Genomic DNA, 6,196 nt, shown 5'->3' with positions numbered 1-6,196 from the left:
AATAACGGTCTCCTCCTGGAGCTCACAGCCAACTTGGCAAAAAGTTTCTAAGTGCCCACGGCCCTGCCGAGCTTTGGCGTCCGCTCAGCGCCGGTTCCGCAGTCGGCCTCGAATGACGAAAAATAACGGTCTCCTCCTGGAGCTCACAGCCAACTTGGCAAAAAGTTTCTAAGTGCCCACGGCCCTGCCGAGCTTTGGCGTCCGCCCAGCGCCGGTTCCGCAGTCGGCCTCGAATGACGAAAAATAACGGTCTCCTCCTGGAGCTCACAGCCAACTTGGCAAAAAGTTTCTAAGTGCCCACGGCCCTGCCGAGCTTTGGCGTCCGCCCAGCGCCGGTTCCGCAGTCGGCCTCGAATGACGAAAAATAACGGTCTCCTCCTGGAGCTCACAGCCAACTTGGCAAAAAGTTTCTAAGTGTCACATCTCTGAAAAAACGGCTAAGTGTCGACTTTCGAAAAAACGGCAAAGTGTCACATCTCTGAAAAAACGGCTAAGTGTCGACTTTCGAAAAAACGGCTAAGTGTCAACTTTCGAAAAAACGGCTAAGTGTCGCCTCTCTGAAAAAACGGCAAAGTGTCAACTTTCGAAAAAACGACAGAGTGTCGCCTCTCTGAAAAAACGACTAAGTGTCGACTCTGAGAAAATGGCAAAGTGCCCACGGCTCTGCGGGCTCGTGCATCCGACCCGCGCCGGTTCCCCAGCCGGCCTGAAATAAGGCAAAACCAGCCTCTCCGCCTGGAGCTCAGAGCCAACTTGGCGAATATTTTCTAAGTGCCCACGGCTCTGCGTGGCTACGGCGTCTGCCCAGCGCCGGTTCCTGGGTCGAACCCCGAGGACGAGGAATGCCGGTCTCCGCCTGGAGGTCCCAGCTTAATCGGCGAAAATTTTCTAAGTGCCCACGGCTCTGCCGGGCTCGTGCATCCGACCCGCGCCGGTTCCCCAGCCGGCCTGAAATAAGGCAAAACCAGGCTCTCCCCCTGGAGCTCAGAGCCAATTGTGGCGAAAAAACGACTAAGTGTCAACTTTCGAAAAAACGACTAAGTGTCAACTTTCCAAAAAAACGGCTAAGTGTCGACTTTCGAAAAAACGGCTAAGTGTCAACTTTCGAAAAAACGACTAAGTGTCGCCTCTGAAAAAACGACTAAGTGTCGCCTCTCTGAAAAAACGACTAAGTGCCCACGGCTCTGCGGGGCTTGTGAGTCCGCCCCGCGCCGGTTCGGCGGTCGGCCTCAAAAAGCGAAAAATCAGCCTCTCTCCCTGGAGCTCACCAAAAATTTGTCGAAATTTTTCTAAGTTCTCCTCGAGGTACCAGGGGGTGAGGTACCCGGGCTAAGGTGCAGTACCTTTTTTGGTCTTCAGGTGCGCCAGAGTACAATGAAATGGTCCCAGTAGTCAGTGTACTCATCGACTTTCCCCCCGTTTTCCAAAGCACCCCGTTTACGAGTATGGAGGAGATGGTGCTGGTCTCCCCACGGCGTCGGACACGCCGTCCTCGACAGCACAAGGTCGGATAGAAGACCTGAAAAGCGCCGTGGCACGCGCTGGAGGTGTCACTGTGGCGAAAAAGTGACTAAGTGTCAACTTTCGAAAAAACGGCTAAGTGTCAACTTTCGAAAAAACGGCTAAGTGTCAACTTTCGAAAAAACGGCTAAGTGTCAACTTTCGAAAAAACGACTAAGTGTCGCCTCTCTGAAAAAACGGCAAAGTGTCAACTTTCGAAAAAACGACTAAGTGTCAACTTTCGAAAAAACGACTAAGTGTCACCTCTCTGAAAAAATGGCAAAGTGTCAACTGCGAATGTGGTGGTGCATGGAAGGAAGTGGAGGACGGCCGCCTCCTTAAACACAGGCCGAAGAGGAGCGTCAGGGCCGGCTCCTTAAACACGGACCGAGTGTCGCCCTTAACACAGACCAAGCGGAGGACGGCCGCCTCCCTAAATACAGGCCGAACCGGAGCGCGAGGGCCGCTCCTTAAACACGGACCGAGTGTCGCCCTTAACACAGACCAAGGGGAGGACGGCCGCCTCCTTAAACACAGGCCGGAGAGGAGCGTCAGGGCCAGGCTCCTCAAACATGGACCGAGTGTCGCCCTTAACACAGACCAAGGGGAGGACGGCCGCCTCCTTAAACACAGGCCGGAGAGGAGCGTCAGGGCCAGGCTCCTCAAACATGGACCGAGTGTCGCCCTTAACACAGACCAAGGGGAGGACGGCCGCCTCCTTAAACACAGGCCGGAGAGGAGCGTCAGGGCCAGGCTCCTCAAACATGGACCGAGTGTCGCCCTTAACACAGACCAAGGGGAGGACGGCCGCCTCCTTAAACACAGGCCGGAGAGGAGCGTCAGGGCCAGGCTCCTCAAACATGGACCGAGTGTCGCCCTTAACACAGACCAAGGGGAGGACGGCCGCCTCCTTAAACACAGGCCGGAGAGGAGCGTCAGGGCCAGGCTCCTCAAACATGGACAGAGTGTCGCCCTTAACACAGACCAAGGGGAGGACGGCCGCCTCCTTAAACACAGGCCGGAGAGGAGCGTCAGGGCCAGGCTCCTCAAACATGGACCGAGTGTCGCCCTTAACACAGACCAAGGGGAGGACGGCCGCCTCCTTAAACACAGGCCGGAGAGGAGCGTCAGGGCCAGGCTCCTCAAACATGGACCGAGTGTCGCCCTTAACACAGACCAAGCGGAGGACGGCCGCCTCCCTAAATACAGGCCGAACCGGAGCGCGAGTGTCGCTCCTTAAACACGGACCGAGTGGAGGACGGCTGCCTCCTTAAACACAGGCCGAACAAAATGACACAAAGTGTCAACTGCGAATGTTGTCCATCCAAGGAAGGAGCGTGATGCCCGGCCGGCTCCTTAAACACAGGCCGAGAGTCGCCCCGGACGGTCCGCCTCGCGGCGCCCGTCTGCTCGGATAAAATGACACAAAGTGTCAACTACGAATGTTGTCCATCCAAGGAGGGAGCGTGATGCCCGGCCGGCTCCGAAAACACAGGCCGAGAGTCGCCCCGGACGGTCCGCCTCGCGGCGCCCGTCTGCTCGGATAAAATGACACAAAGTGTCAACTGCGAATGTTGTCCATCCAAGGAAGGAGCGTGATGCCCGGCCGGCTCCTTAAACACAGGCCGAGAGTCGCCCCGGACGGTCCGCCTCGCGGCGCCCGCCCGCTCGGATAAAATGACACAAAGTGTCAACTACGAATGTTGTCCATCCAAGGAAGGAGCGTGATGCCCGGCCGGCTCCTTAAACACAGGCCGAGAGTCGCCCCGGACGGTCGCCTCGCGGCGCCCGTCTGCTCGGATAAAATGACACAAAGTGTCAACTACGAATGTTGTCCATCCAAGGAGGGAGCGTGATGCCCGGCCGGCTCCGAAAACACAGGCCGAGAGTCGCCCCGGACGGTCCGCCTCGCGGCGCCCGTCTGCTCGGATAAAATGACACAAAGTGTCAACTGCGAATGTTGTCCATCCAAGGAAGGAGCGTGATGCCCGGCCGGCTCCTTAAACACAGGCCGAGAGTCGCCCCGGACGGTCCGCCTCGCGGCGCCCGCCCGCTCGGATAAAATGACACAAAGTGTCAACTACGAATGTTGTCCATCCAAGGAAGGAGCGTGATGCCCGGCCGGCTCCTTAAACACAGGCCGAGAGTCGCCCCGGACGGTCGCCTCGCGGCGCCCGTCTGCTCGGATAAAATGACACAAAGTGTCAACTACGAATGTTGTCCATCCAAGGAGGGAGCGTGATGCCCGGCCGGCTCCGAAAACACAGGCCGAGAGTCGCCCCGGACGGTCCGCCTCGCGGCGCCCGTCTGCTCGGATAAAATGACACAAAGTGTCAACTGCGAATGTTGTCCATCCAAGGAAGGAGCGTGATGCCCGGCCGGCTCCTTAAACACAGGCCGAGAGTCGCCCCGGACGGTCCGCCTCGCGGCGCCCGCCCGCTCGGATAAAATGACACAAAGTGTCAACTACGAATGTTGTCCATCCAAGGAGGGAGCGTGAGGCCCGGCCGGCTCCGAAAACACAGGCCGAGAGTCGCCCCGGACGGTCCGCCTCTCGAGGCGCCCGCCCGCTCGGATAAAATGACACAAAGTGTCAACTACGAATGTTGTCCATCCAAGGAGGGAGCGTGATGCCCGGCCGGCTCCGAAAACACAGGCCGAGAGTCGCCCCGGACGGTCCGCCTCGCGGCGCCCGTCTGCTCGGATAAAATGACACAAAGTGTCAACTGCGAATGTTGTCCATCCAAGGAAGGAGCGTGATGCCCGGCCGGCTCCTTAAACACAGGCCGAGAGTCGCCCCGGACGGTCCGCCTCGCGGCGCCCGCCCGCTCGGATAAAATGACACAAAGTGTCAACTACGAATGTTGTCCATCCAAGGAGGGAGCGTGAGGCCCGGCCGGCTCCGAAAACACAGGCCGAGAGTCGCCCCGGACGGTCCGCCTCTCGAGGCGCCCGCCCGCTCGGATAAAATGACACAAAGTGTCAACTACGAATGTTGTCCATCCAAGGAGGGAGCGTGATGCCCGGCCGGCTCCGAAAACACAGGCCGAGAGTCGCCCCGGACGGTCCGCCTCGCGGCGCCCGTCTGCTCGGATAAAATGACACAAAGTGTCAACTACGAATGTTGTCCATCCAAGGAGGGAGCGTGAGGCCCGGCCGGCTCCGAAAACACAGGCCGAGAGTCGCCCCGGACGGTCCGCCTCTCGAGGCGCCCGCCCGCTCGGATAAAATGACACAAAGTGTCAACTACGAATGTTGTCCATCCAAGGAGGGAGCGTGATGCCCGGCCGGCTCCGAAAACACAGGCCGAGATTCGACCCCGGACGGGCCGTCTTCTCCCGGCGCCCGCCCGCGTACGCCCCCCATCCCCGGTCGCCCGTCTGCTCCCGGCGGGCCTCCGAGTACACCCTCACCCAACTGACCGACTGGCACTCATGACCCGCCTTGGTAGGGCCTCCATCGGCCTCGGCTCGTCCGACGTCGGGTGGACGGTTCCTACCCACTGCAGGTCGCACTCTAGCGCCCCGGCCGCCGCGTGAGCGTGCGCTCCCCGCGCCGCCCCGCAGGCCCCGGCGCGACCGTACTGCGGCGAGACCGAGACGACCCGGTTTGGCATCCATCCCACCTAGCCACGATCCACGGAGGCCGAGCGAGCGGCTGAGTGTCGGGCGCCGCGCGTGCGAGCGTCCGCCGGCCGCGCCGGTCCTTCCGCGAATGTCGTTTCTCAAACCCTCCGGCTTGATAGCGGCGGCACCACGGGAAGCCGTCCACACACACCGTCCGACCTCTATCCGAAAAGCCTTCCCGACCAACCGCGGTCGCGGGGGCGTCTGTCGCTCCGCATCGGGGGGGCGTATGGCTTCCGCGCTACGCGCTGCGGGCTCGGGGGGGCCGCAACGGCTGAGTCTGACTCGGCCGGGGCGCAGCTTCCCTCCCGGCAGTCAGCAATAGTGCCGATCGCGCCTGCCACCAGCCCCCTCCCCGACGGGTTCGTCGGCGCCGGCTGGCCGCCGTCCGCCTTCGTTCCCCGAGGGTTCCCAACCAGCGCCGATCCAACTCCGCATCCTGGCCGCACGCAGTGCGTGCCTCGCGCGGGTAAGTCGCCGGCGCAGCGCCGCAGCTCCCGACCCCCGCGTACGGGAATAGTTGAGGGCCTCAGCGGGCCGCACCGACCGAGTCCGACTCGGGCCGGGGCGCAGATTCCCGCTTGGGTGACCGAACGTTCTCTGCTCGGGCCGGAGGGCCGACGCCCGTCCCCCCCCGTCGTCCCCCACGGACCGCCTCCGAGGCCACTTCGCACGGCTCATCCTCGGCTCCCTACCAATGCTTAATCGATGGGGCCGCCCGGCCGGATTCGCGCCCCCCTGTCCACCGCGAGTCTCCCCAGACTAACCCGAGTTACCGCCCAGCTCGCCTAACCTTGCACTCGCTCTGCCAAACGGTCGTGTAGTCGGCGGGCCGTCCTACGGGTCGCCCTCCCTCCCCAAACGCGCGGCGGGATAGCGGCAAGGCGGCGGCGGCGGCCAGCGGCGTCGGGGCGCTCGCACCGGAGAAGAGGCGTCTTACGAGGCCGGGCGCAGCTCCCTCTCGTTTACTTGCTGAGTAGCGGCGCTCGAAGGTTCCGCGGCGAGCGCGGCTCATCCCATTGAATGTCCCTGCACCAGGCTCCATCGAAGGGCCGCCCGGCCGGATTCGC

The sequence above is a fragment of the Syngnathus leptorhynchus genome, unplaced genomic scaffold, assembly GCF_054491065.1.
Source record: "Syngnathus leptorhynchus isolate UIUO unplaced genomic scaffold, UIUO_Slep HiC_scaffold_830, whole genome shotgun sequence".
Taxonomy (NCBI): domain Eukaryota; kingdom Metazoa; phylum Chordata; class Actinopteri; order Syngnathiformes; family Syngnathidae; genus Syngnathus; species Syngnathus leptorhynchus.
The sequence above is the reverse complement of the archived record's forward strand: the minus strand, read 5'-3'. Positions refer to the sequence as shown.